The sequence below is a fragment of the Stegodyphus dumicola genome, chromosome 10 (genome assembly GCF_044657685.1).
Source record: "Stegodyphus dumicola isolate Sdum_Otavi_A_Nest chromosome 10, ASM4465768v1".
NCBI classification, from domain to species: Eukaryota; Metazoa; Arthropoda; class Arachnida; order Araneae; family Eresidae; genus Stegodyphus; species Stegodyphus dumicola.
In genome coordinates this window covers 5,250,051-5,264,111 of record NC_140777.1, presented here as the reverse complement: position 1 = coordinate 5,264,111, position 14,061 = coordinate 5,250,051, and positions in this window count along the sequence as shown.

Genomic DNA, 14,061 nt, shown 5'->3' with positions numbered 1-14,061 from the left:
TTACAATTGAAAAACATTCATAATATTAAAATTCACTGGATGAAAGCTCATGCTGGTTATGATGGGAATGAGAGGGCTGATGAATTGGCAAAAGCTGCGATATTAGATAAAAATGTTACTGTTAAATACATCCCATACTCTAAAAGAAGGGCCACCTCCGTTTTATTTAATCATGTTCTGTATGAGTGGAAAACTAGCTGGGAACACTCTAGTAGAAATTATGGCTTGCTAAAAAATATAAATTTAGGAAAGAAAATGGAAATGTATATAGATATTGATGTTAATCAGATCCTAACAGGACACGGTCGCTTCCCAGCATATTTAAAGAGATTCGGATTACAGGATAATGATAAATGCAAACTATGTAACGCTCTGGGAGACTCGAAACACTTTTTGAGGACTGTAGTATTACCGGGAGCGCAAGGGTTAAATATCGAAAACAATTTCACAGTGATTTTAAGAAAAACTATAAGAATCTTGAAGAATATTCTAAAGAGATTATGAGGATTTTAAATTCGTCTAAAGAAGCCATAGGCATTTTTGTGTGAATGATGTATGTATATGTGTTTATATGTTTTTATGTCGTCTTATTTTTTTGTTTTTAACAGTTATTATTATTTGTTTCTGTTCGTTTGTATGAATGTATTAGGTCCAGGGATAAAGTGAATTTCCCTGGTCGTATTTATTATTTTGTTTCGTTTTCCTTTTACTAACCTTTTTGTTACTCGGTTCCTGATGATTTGGTTTTCCGGGGCTTGTAGTTTTTCTCTTTTGTTTTTTGTTCTCTTGTTGAGTGTTTTGAGCACGGCTGGATCGCTGGCTCGTCGTTTGTTGTTGGATGGGCTAGCTCCCATGAAGAGTCATATGACCAAGCGTGTCTTGGTTAGGTGGGCTGGGGGCTGCGCCCCGTAATTACACCGGTTGAGCGGAATGCCTGTGTTTTTGATAAGATCTGAAGGATGATTTTCAATTCTATTATAAAATTTGTGAAAGTTAGAGGTTCGAAGGCGATCAGATACCGCCCTAGGTTTTGGTGCTCTCGATTAAAATTGTATTTTCTCCGTGCATATTAATTTGTGGCTTGTGAGAGTGTAAAATTCGTATAATTTGTGTGTTCCGCTTTCGAAAAAGGTATATTGTATGTTCTGAAATTAGATATTTTTCAAGATATGATGGTGTTAAATTTTACTTACACGGAAACGCCCCACTCGCATGGACGAGTAAGTTAAACATTGATTATTTGATGAATATTTCATGCAACTTTATTCTGTTTGATGTTTTATATTCTTACATGTCTTATTTGTGCATATACTTAAAAGCACAATTCTATCTTGCATGGTTTTAGAGATATTTAAACTTAAAAACGTTGAGTGAGTTAGGCCTAACGAGGCTGACATTTGTTTACATTTGAAGATTTATGTTATTTGAAGGAAAATCGTTTGGTGCATAATAATATCAGAGAGTCTTTTTGCCCGTTGACGGGTAGTCAATGCCAATCTTTGGTGCACCGTATTTGACGTCTTTCAGCACGTTGGTCAATTTGTTCAATTTAGGTGCCAGAACTCTCGTTTTTATTGCAAAAATTTTTCATTTGCTTTGTAGATACTGATTTTACTGTTTTAAGGATGTTTTATTGAATTTTAGAGTTTTTAGAATTTTTTCAAGAAACTTTGCTGCATTGAAGAATTGGATTTTAGTATTTTATAGCTATTTTTTATATTTATTTGACTTTTATTTGTATATAGCTTATTTCTGTGTCCCTTGGCCAACAGTGTCTCAATTAAAAAATAGTAATACTGAAGATCTTACGGAGATAATTAAGAGTGATAGTAAGGATGACATTGTTTCAGTTCTCAAACAAATGAGTAGTGGGTTGATCTTTGGATTATGGTAACTTGGCGATTTGTTGGCGAAACTTTGGCGACCAACTCTGCTACAGCAACCCCCTATTTTTTTCGTTGCCATTTTGTCTTAACGAAGAAAAGACATGTTTCTTTTCTTTTTATTTACTCAACACTTTTTCCAAGAATCTGCTAGCCGAATTACACTTATGCTAGAAATTTTATGGAACAAAACTGCTTAATCATGACAAATATTAACTGCAAAATTGGGAAAAAGTGCATAATCGCAAACTCCTTGCCGCGTTTTTCAAAATCGCACATACACAGTAACCATGTACACGTCGACTTATTTTTACTTAAAAAAACATCCCAGAATTTCACAAAAATGGCATTGCGCACCCTCTTGACTTTATCCATCTACACTGCTATTTTCTCATAAATTACAAAAATTTGCGCGAAAATGCAGGAAAATTTTGTGAATCTTTAAACTCGGTAAAAAGCACATATATGAAATTACCTGATCGCGAAAAAGTATATACCCTATCCAAAAATGAACATTTCCACGTATATGTAAATAAAATGTCCAAAAACTTTTACCTCTAAATTATCTATTATAAACGTCACCAACGAATTCATAACAAAACATTAAAAATGGTTACAAATACTTAGTGTCAAATACTTAAGTTCTTTTCATGCACATTTACTTCTACTCAAACGTATTCCAAAATGCTACAAACATATAACTCTCAAAATCACGATCATTAAATTAAAATATAATTAAATTAAAAAACACTACTTAAAATATAAATAAGCACATACATTAAATTAATAAAAATTAGATTACAATCCTAATTACTTTAAACTAAATCATTGCTAATAACAATTTTCAAATAATACCATATTAATTTATTTACTCCTTACATTTCCAACAATGCATAAAAATAATTAAAAATACTAACTTACCTAATCTTCTACAGAATCTTGAGTGTATGGCGGATCACAAAATGTCCATTTTCACCAGATTTCTTGCAACTACACATAAACGTAATAAAAATTTCGGATTTACTTTATATACGGCCATGGGATCCAAATATTAAACAACACTTTTTCACAGAACATAGAATGAAACTACTGCTATAAAGTACAGCAGATATTTTTACAAATATACCCCCTTTTCCGATTAAAGAACAGTGATTCGTCTATTAATGTCGCATGACATATCTCATGATCTCTCATTTCCCTCACACAAAATAATGCGTAATCGGAACTGAGTACTTCTCATATTATTCCCAAAGTCCTGGGTATACCTTTATCGCCTCCAAAATGTCGCCAAACTACCTGTTACCATATTCCAAAGATCAGCCGAGTAGTATTGTAGAAATTTTAAGAGAAAAACGTGTTCCGAAGATGTCGGCTGAGTCTTTGAGTAATGGAAATATCTACACTTCGGAGTGGGTATCCAAGAGATACTTATATCAAGTGAATAGTTCTAAACATGATGACAAATTAGATCTAAAATTCTAAACATAAGAGAAATTAGATCGTGTCTTGGATGGAATTGCTGATCTTCGGGATAGGTTTAGAGCAGATGAGAAGAATATGGAAAACAAAGGAATTGAGGTCAGGAGTAAGAAAATTAGAAATAAGGAGAAGAAAAACTTGTATAAGGAAAAAAATAATGAAATTATTTTGAAACCTTTGAAAGAAGGTGTAGACGTTTATGATGAAATCCGTGAAAATTTAAATCCAAGCGATATGGGAATTGATGTTGTAAAATCTTATTGCAGACGAAAGGGTGAGATGGTGGTACAGCTGAAGAATAAAGAAGAATGCAGAGTTTTGGAAAAGGAAGTAGTAAATAATCAAAAATTCAATGGATCGGTTTTACCTAGAAGGCGTAAATTTATACGACCAAAATTAATTATTTATAATGTTTCTGATGCTCTGTCTGATGAGAAATTTGTTGCAGCTATGAAGTGTGATTGTTCTTGCAATCAGGAATGTGTTAAACCAATTTTTAAAATTAAGGCCACTGAACAAGAAGTATCCCATAGAGTTTTCCTGATAAATAGTGAATGTCAAAAGCAGGTCTTGGAGGATCAGCGTCTACTTAAAGAATGGAAGTCTTACTCAACAAAGTTATTTCTACGACCGAAGCGATGTGTGAGATGTCTGTCTTTTGGACACACAAAGAAAGATTGAGAAAATGAAGTTATATGTAGTATTTGCTCAAGAGAACATCATAAATCTTCTTGTAAGAGTGAATCTCATTGTTCCATAAATTGCAAAGAGTTTAACAAGAAATTTAATACAAATTTTGATATTTCACGTGATGCTTTTTCGGTAGACTGTAGTGTTTACATTGAGGAAATGAAATTTCTAAAAACACATTTGGATATTTAATTCTGATTATTGTATTGTCGGCCGGGACTATTTTATATATTTTAGATTACTTTTTATCTTATACTTTGTCCTGTTCTGATTGATATAAAGTAAATATTATACACTGGAACAAGATACAGATGAATAATTTTGCCCTCACCCCTGGTAAGTAGCTCTTGAATTTATCTAAAATAAAGAGATTTTAACTACTGACTGTGTGGAGAGTTGTTAATGCTATTGATGGTAGAGCCGCGATTATTGTAGAAGATAAAAGATTAGAATTGACAGTCGATGTTGTTCAAGATTGTATAGTGGCAATAACTGTTTATTTGGAACACACACGTATTGCTATCATTTCTAGTTATTTCTCACCTGCAGAGAACTTAGATACTCATTTAAGTCAATTGGAAAGTTCTTTTAGATTATATACATATAGTTTTATTATAGTAGGAGATTTTAATTCAAAGAATTTTAATTGGGGGCGAATGAAATGGATAGTAGGGGAGTTTTAACTTACCATTTTATTATACAACATAATTTGAAACTTTTAAATGTGCAAGATCTTGCACCAACGTTTTTGTCCCCTGTGTGTCAAGGTTGGACTGATTTGGCCCTTTGTTCTCCAGATATGGATATTGATAAAGTGAGAGTTTTGGACAGTAAGACACTCAGTGATCACAGGTATATGTTAATTAAAATTGGAAACTGTGAGATGGAGAATAGTACACGAAAAATTTATTCAAGAGATTTAAATAGAATCAAAAGTATGATTAAAAGAAGTCGAATTGCTCTTGGTAAAATTGAAGATAAAATTAGTTTGGTCAAAACCTCAGAGGATTTGAATAATATTGTTTTTGAAATGGAAAATCATAGAAAAAAAAATGGATAAGTACTTGTTGATTAAAAAAACCATGTAATTATCGAAAACATGTTTCCTGGTGGACTGGGGCCTTGGATGTTCAACGAAGGAAAGTTCGAGCCCTGAGGAAAAGCTCACAAGTTAATAATATACCTGAGGGATTGCGGATAGAAAGAAGAATAAGATATAAAAGAAACTTAGCAATTTACAAGAAACTGATTAAAAAAGTTAAAAGGAATTTTAGAGAAAACTCTTTTTTAGAAAATACAGTTTATTATGATAAATATTATAAAATTGCCACTAGCAAAATATGACAAAAGATAATTTTAGAAATGGGTAATAATGATTTTCATAAAATTGAAGATTATTATGATAAAATAATAAGAAAAATTTTAAAATTGAACGACTGTGATGTTGTTGGAGAAGAAGATGAAACTTTTGAATGTGAACAACGAAATGATAATCAAAAAGAAAATAGAAGTACCGGAAGATACCACACTGTTTGTGATGATTTTTTTACTTAGGAAGAAATTTATTGTGTTGTTAAAAAATTGAGGATTAGATCTGCCCCTGGAATTGATGGTATTGGAGCCAATATTATTAAGAAATTATTTGAATTTTATCCTTCTCTTTTTATTATTCTGTATAATAAATGTTTGTCTTTGGTGGCTTTCCCGGACTGTTGGAAAGTTGGAAGAATTATCTTGATACCTAAAGAAGGTAAAAGATATCGTCCTATTTGCCTGTTAAAAGTATTTGCAAAAATTCTTGATAAACTTGTTACTAATAGAATTAGTTATATCCTTGATACTGAGAATTTTATAAGCAAAAGGCAATACGGTTTTAGGAAGGGAAAGTCGACTGATTTGGCTCTATATCACACAGTTAATTTTATTAGATAGAAAAAGAATGATTACCATGTTGCCTTAATATCATTCGATATTCATGGGGCTTTTGATGCTATCGTTTGGTCCTTACTCCTCTCCACTCTCCAGAAGGCTGGAATTACTGGAAGACATTTTGGTCTAATAAGAAATTATTTGATGAACAGAACAGTCATATATCAAGACGACTATGATAGATTTGTTTTACATTATCGAATTGAGAAAGGATTCTCACAAGGCTCCTGCAGTGCTCCCTTGTTTTGGAGCCTCATGATAAGCGAAATACTTGTTGATTTACCATGCACGGAGATTATTTGTTTCGCTGACGATATCATGGTCTTGTCCTATGAGTGCTCCCTTGAAAAATTAGAACAAAGATTCAAAATAGTTGATGAATTATTTAATAAATAGAGCTTTAAACAGAAAATTCAGTTCAATTTGGACAAGACTCAAGCTATTTTTTTCCTATGGGTGGCGCACAAACAAGACCGCCGAAATTGAAGTTTGAAAGAAGAAATATTAAATTCAAAGATGAGATTAAGTATCTGGGGGTTATTATAGATCGTATACTGAATTTCATCCCACACTTTAAAGATATTCAAAGGAAGACTGAGAGAGTTATGACATTTTATAATAGTACCTTTACCCCAGGTACCTTGACTAACAAAAGCACCACCCTTAGAGAGATTTATATTAACGTCATTTTACCTAAGATTATTTACGGAATAGGTTCATGGGGACTTCAAGCAGGGGAGCTTATAAGATTGCGGACTAAATTGGACTCTATGCAGAGAGCTTGGCTTCTGACCATCACTAGAGCTTTTAGAACTCTCTCAACGGAGGTTCTGTGTATACTTGCCGGTGTACCCCCTCTCTCTATCTATTATCAATTTTACTATGAAAACTTTGTATTGGGTAATGGTTTACAGGATTTTATTTTATACAATGATTTTTAAAGTGTGCTCTGATTTTATTAAATATGCAGTTTTTAAGGGAATAAATCCAAATATATTTCATGGTATAAATTTTGATTATAACAGATTGGAAATGAATGAAATAGATATATTTACAGATGGCTCTGGTTTTGAGGGGGGCTTCGGGTCTGCATTTGTGGTTTTTTTTTATAATTTAGAGATTTATAATAAAAAATTTTAAATGAATAATATCAACTATGTGTACCAGGCTGAAATTATTGCACTAAAAGAAGCCATCAGATGGACTACTGAAGGACTTAATAATCGACATTGTATTCATATTTATTCTGATGCTCTTTTGGTCTTGATGGCGCTCTCCCAGCCAGAGCCAAAAATGTTCTTTTAGAAGAAGTAAAGACACTTTATTTTGCTGCTAGCAATAAGCATTCTTTACAGTAACACTGGATAAAAGCACACGTGGGACATACAGGTAATGAGAGGGCGGATGCACTGGCGAAAGAAGCTGCCCTGGGGGATGGATCAGATTATTTATTTATAAAACCCGCAAGGCGGAAGAAGATTACGATCATGAAGGACTATTATAATAAAAAATGGAAAGAAAATTGGGATTCCTCCGGGAAAAAAGTTAAGTACCTGAAAGAAATACAAGTTGTCAATAAAATGAAATTCTACAGTGATATAGATGTTAATCAGCTATTGTCAAGACACGGTAGGTTTCCCTATTACTTGAGAAGATTTCACCTCCAGGGCAATGAAAATTGCCTTATATGTCATCAGATTGGCGACGCTGAACACTTCCTTGAGACTTATATTCTTACCAAGAGGGTGAGAGACAAATATGGAACATTTGATGTGAAAAATCTAAAATATGAGATATTGCAAAATTATTCAAGAGACATTATGAAGATTATCAATAATAACAGACAACTAATTGGTATACAGATCTAAAATGGAGTTTACTTGGACTGTATTATATATATAAGATGGTTTTCAACTAATAGACCCCTCAGGGGGCTCGCTCTTGTGAGTACGGGTGTGGCAATCCCGAGGTACCCTAGCCCTTCAGGGGATCATCTTCTTAATGAGACGGGTGTCACGATCCTGGGGCCCCAGTTATCTATCCTCTTTTCCGTCTCCTCTCTCTTGGCTGGAACTTTTTCCCTTCCCTTCTCCCTTGTGGTTTCTCTCTACGAAGTTTGGGGCTCGTCACGAGAGACTGGAACAGACCTTGTCTCTAGTTTTCGAGTCGGGGGAAAACTGCTCACGTGTTTTCCGTGCGTGGAGACCCGTGTCGCTGGAAAGGAGGGTCCTGGTAGTTGAGGGGCGAGGTACTGTCCCCAACACACTGCTCTGGCCTCTGCTTCAGCTAAACGGGAGGCACCTTAGTCGTCCTCACGGGTGTCAATCGGCTGGTCACTAGTCCTTGTATCAGTGGCTTGGGGTCAAGCTCTCGGGAGTACCTGCTTTCGGGAAAGCCGACTGTGGGGCTTCAGTTTGCGTATAGGTCCGGCTAGCCCTAACACAGGAATCTGTGTTCCCTTGTTGGGCTCCGTGCTGGGCGGGGCCGTCGGACCTGAATTTTTTCTCTTTCAATTATGGCTTCTCTTTTTATTCTAAAAAAACTGACTCAAATGACACCAACCAAAATATTGAAATTGTTGACAAATCAATTAACAAGAAGATCCGTACCGATGAAAATGACAAAGATACTGAAATTGTTGACAAATCCAGTAACAAGAAGATCCGAACCGATGCAAATACCAAAGAATCTAATGATTGTCCGCGCTTCCTTTTTGTCTCTAGTCCTTCTGGTGAACTGCAAAAGATGTCTCAATTCTTTTGTTTCTTATCACGTCAACCACTTTATATAGTGCCAATTCTGTACTCCTTCCTTTTCTAAAACCATATTGGTCATCTTATATTACTTCATCCCTATCAATCAAAATTTGTAGTCTATTGATCAACAGTTTCTCGTAAACTTTACCCAGAATCTTGAGCAAACATATCGGTCTGAGTTTTCCATTACTTTTAGGGATTAAAATGAGTTCTCCCTCCTTCCAGGTGGTAGGGAAGATTTGAAACTCTAAACATCGATTGTACAAGATGATCAAAAGTGAAGGAAAAAATTCATAAAGGGATTTAACCAATGTGACCCTAATCCCATCCGGTCCGGGGGCAATCTTGTCACGTAAATTGGAGATAACCATATTAACTTCGTTAACGGTAAAATTCATTTCTCTTGTATCATCCATATCTACCTCTGAGTCATCCATAATAATATCGCTGTAATTCTCATTTAAATCGAGGGCATCTTCTATGAGTCTTCGATAATAGTCCTCTGGGGAACCGCCACCATTTCTATGTAAGATCATTCTCTTCTTCTTTTTATCTGCAGCAATTCTATAGAATTTATCATAGTAATCTCTGTTTCGCAGAAAAAAGACATTGCTTGAATTCATATTTTGTTCTTTTAATCGCCTTCTTATAAATGGCCAAATATTTTTTATGAAGCGTTCTTCTCTCTATTTTTATTGAATCTTGAATACCATAGACCTGATAGCTCTTCCTATAGGCTCTAACTTTTCTTTTAAGCCTTGGAAGGGCAGGGATCCACCAAGAAATTTCATGTTTCTTTCGCTCTGACTTTATCCTCAGTTTATCCATCATTTCTCCCTGTAAATAGGTCTCAAACTCCATAATGACAGAATTCAATTCTTCTGGTGGACCGCAACTAATAATTCTGTTTTCAAACTCAATCAAACGTGGATATAATCTCTTAATAAATTTTTTAACTCGTCCTTTATGTCTAGAGAATATTAGCCGATTTTGTTCAGTTCTAATGGCACAAGACAGATCCAGCAAAATATAGCGATGATCACTTAAAGAGTCTATATCGAGTATTTCCATCTTAACTTTTTCAAAATTCATATCGCACGAGCCCAAAACTAGGTCTGTCCATCCAGTTCCCACTGATGAGGAGAAAGTAGAAGCAGAGTCGCTTTCATTTGAAAGAACCAAGTCCATTTGTAAAATAAAGTCCATGGTTAAAATCCCCCGTTGGTCCAATAGAGGAGCCCCCCAGTTAAAATGCTTTGAATTAAAATCACCAACTAAAATAAATTCATTGTGTATATCTTTTAAAACATTCTCTAAACTCATTAAATGACTTTCAATGTCCTCAGCAGGGGAGAAATAAATAGAGATAACTGAAATTATACCATCTCGATTGTAACAGCTAATACACGTAATTATATCTGAAACATGTTCAACATAGAATTTTAGATTTCTATTAACCACAATGATGGCGGTTCTTCCTTTTTTGTAATGAACAGTCTCTACATTGATAAGCAATGTTGTCCCCAATGTAATAAGGCTTCTGCAGAGTGATAATATCTGGCTCAATATTTAAGACCTTATCCAAAACTGTAAGTTGACATGCCGCAGCGGCGCAGTGATTTAAGTTTATGTTTAAAATGTTCATAATAAAATTCAAATTGTAAAAAGAGTTAAAATCCAAAATAGAATATAATCAATAAAATTAAGGTAAAAAGCTATTTACAGTTAAAATCAAGATAATTAAAACAATATTTTCAATGATAAAATGGTAATATAAAACTAAAATAATCAGTCAAGACACCAGTTTTCAAATAGCTTTATTCTTTACTTACGCGTCACCAGGGGGATAGAAAAGTCTTTCTTCTTAATAAATAGCAGTCCGAGGAGCAGCGGAAACAAATAAACAGCAAAAGGCAAAGTCCCCACCGTAGTGCATAAATCATAAGTAAAATGTCAAATATCTAAATGATCCTTTAAAAATCTAATTTCCTCTTTAAAAACTGAACAAGATCTAGAAAAAGCATCATGCATAAAATCAAATACTGTACCATATTGTTCATTGTATTCGATACAATTACAACACTTAACTTCTTCACGCTTACATTCATTCTTCTCATGTTTCAGAGAACTTGTAGCGCATCGTAGATCAAACCTGCAAAATTTTTTAGTGTGACCATATCTAAGACACCTTGAGTATCTCTTTGGGTTTAAGTATAAACGGCTCGCATAGGATTTCCATCCCAATGCGAATCGTTCATCTTCTAATACAGAACTCTGACACTCTGAAGAAACCATAAAAACACGATGTGTAACCTCTTTTTCGGAAGTCTTTAGCCGAAAACGTGCTCTAGTGCAGTGTCCATCGCATGTGCAATCCTCTTTAAGCTTACGCAAAATATCCGAATCCTCCACAAAATCTCCAACGTTATAAATTATAATTTTTGTCTTTATAAATTTGTATTTCCTGGTCTTAACGACATCCTTTAATTTATCTTCTTTTAATATTGCTTTCTATAAGACCGCGACTTCATATTTATCCTTCATTCTAACCACAACATCACCGTTTTTTTCTTGTAAAAGCGTTAATAACTCCAATGCCTAATTTGCCCGGATCAAGTTGCCTAGAGATTTCCTCGTAGACATCTTTACTTTTGTCTACTGATCTTAGTAAAATTTCATTATCTTTATTCTTAGCTTTATAGAAGTGCTTTTCTTTCTTTTGTAAGACCATATCATCCATATCATTTTCTCCGGTCTCTTTTACCTCATAAGGACCGCTACATACTTGGTCATCTCTGCCTTTAATCATTTTCTTGATTTCCCTCAGTTCTTCAAATATACCGGTAAAATTTTCTTCTCTATGTTTAGAGTTCTCAAGTTCAATCTGGTTCAGGCTGTATTTCTCTACCCATCTAGCGATAAAAGACAAACCTGACGAGAGGTCATGAATAATGTTCTTTGCGATCCGCTTTTCCTTCATTACATCAATTGTATCATAAAGATTTTGAATAACACTCAATACATCAGTTTTACTCATGTCTTGTTCAAAAGTACTCTCACTTTTATTAAAGGAATCTCTATCATTCATAGTAGACATCTTGAAACGTTTCTATAATAACTACAATGCACCACGGAAAGGGGACTTAAGAAATTAAAACATATATTTACATATCACAATATCAAATTTTCGTTAAAAGAAATTCTCAAAATTCCTTAATTTTCATAAAAATCCAAAAATTCCATTAAAAAATGCTTAAAAACATTTAAAATCCAAAATTTCCGAAGATATGCGTGAATTTATATATTTGCGCGTTTGAAATTTGGCATATTTGTTGAAAGCGATGAATCATCAAATGTGGTTTAGACACTTTGCTAAAATTCTTTGAAAATAGGAACTGTCTGTCCGATAATTGTCAACGGACGATGCTATTATTAATTTTCGATATTGTCAAAGTGAGTATATTATCATCTGCATTTTAAATAAAATTTAATTGTTATCCTGAAAGTTTTCCGTATTGTATGCATTGCAAGGCTCTTTGTATATATAGTTCGTTTTACTTTTGTTCTAGAGGTATTATTCTTCGATCTCTTATTTTGGCTTTTTTTTTCTGATTATTCTATTTTAGGAGCGGTAAAATCCTGTGCGGTGTGAATATGTTATGCTGCTTATCAACGAAAAGTAAGTGCTATAATTTATCATTCAAATTTTATAAGAGTATTAAAAAATTCTGCATTTAAAATGAAATCTATTTGTTATTTTAAAATTTTGCGGAACATATAGAATGGAAGTCTCTATATATACACTGGTGTGCAAAAATTAAGGACGAAGTCGAAAAATTAGCATATCAGGTGAACGAAGAGGCAGAGCGGACAGAAAGACCAATCAGGAGATTAAGTAAGGTGATGTACGGTAGCACATGCGCAGATATGCAGGTAGACGTAATGGGGGAGTGTCTGAGTAGTATAAAGCATGTTGTCGGTGTAAGATCAGTATTTCTGGCAAAGAGATTGCACGCCGTATAGCAGTTAAAATCACTCACTGAGTTGCTGCCTCGGCGAGAAATGGCGAATAATCAATCTGTTAGACGACGTCTGGATGCTTTACCCGAGGTTGAATCATTGGGAAGTTGGAGGAAGGCCGCAGTGTGACAAGTGTGGCTGCAGAGTTCGGAATTGCTCACAGCATCGTTTCACGACTTTGGAGACAATTTCAAACTACAAGAACAGCTATCCGAGGGTTTAGTAGTGGTCATCCACGAGGAACCACACCCGCAGATGACCGGTATATTGCCTTACAGGCCAGAAGAAACAGGCGGCAGACAGCGGGAGAAATCGCTAGACACACGACACAGGCGACTGGACGATGATATCGCGTTTTACCGTGGCCAGAAGACTGCACGGTGGTGGTCTGTTTGCACGACGCCCTGTACGGTGTGTACCTCTAACGCCTGCCCATCGGAGAAGGCGTTCTCTGTGGTGCCGGGAACACCGGAATTGGAGAGACAATGAATGGGGAAGAGTACTCTTTACAGATGAGAGCAGATTCAGTCTGAGCAGCGATTCTCATCGCATACTCATCTGGAGAGAGCGGGGAAGCCGCAATCATCCCTGGAACATCATTGAAAGGGACAGGTATGGAGGTGGCGGTGTTCTCGTGTGGGGAGGCATCAGGCTTGGTAGCCGTACAGACCTTCACATCTTCGACTCAGGTTCAGTCAACGGGACCCGTTATTGTAACGAGATTCTTCTTCCATATGTGCGTCTTTTTAGAGGCGCTATTGGTCCGCAGTTCCTTTTCATGGACGACAATGCACCATGTCATCGCACAGTAGCTGCCGAACAGCTCTTAGAGAGTGAGGATATTGAACGTATGGATTGGCCGGCACGATCTCCGGATCTCAATCCCATCGAGCATGTATGGGATTTTTCTAGGCAGACGCTTGGCAGCTCGTACCTTACCACCAGTAACGATTCCGGAGCTTCGATTGTCGCTGCAAGACGAATCGGCAGCAATACCTCAACAACTCATTGACACCCTCATTCTCAGCATAGGCAGACGCTGTGAAACCTGCCTAGCAGTCAGGGGAGATCATATCCCCTATTAAAGACCGGATATTTCTTGCTGGACACCCATCACAGTCATGTTTCGGTCTTCAGTCGCATTGCGCTCCATGCTACTTTTTCAATAAAGCTTCTTTTTATCTCTCTGATTTCTCTTTTAGTAAGTGTTGCTTACATTACTCATGTCCTTACGTATTGGGGATCTTACGCTATTAAATGTGTTGATTTGGAAAGCTTTTGTACAAAGTTATATTGAAAAAAAC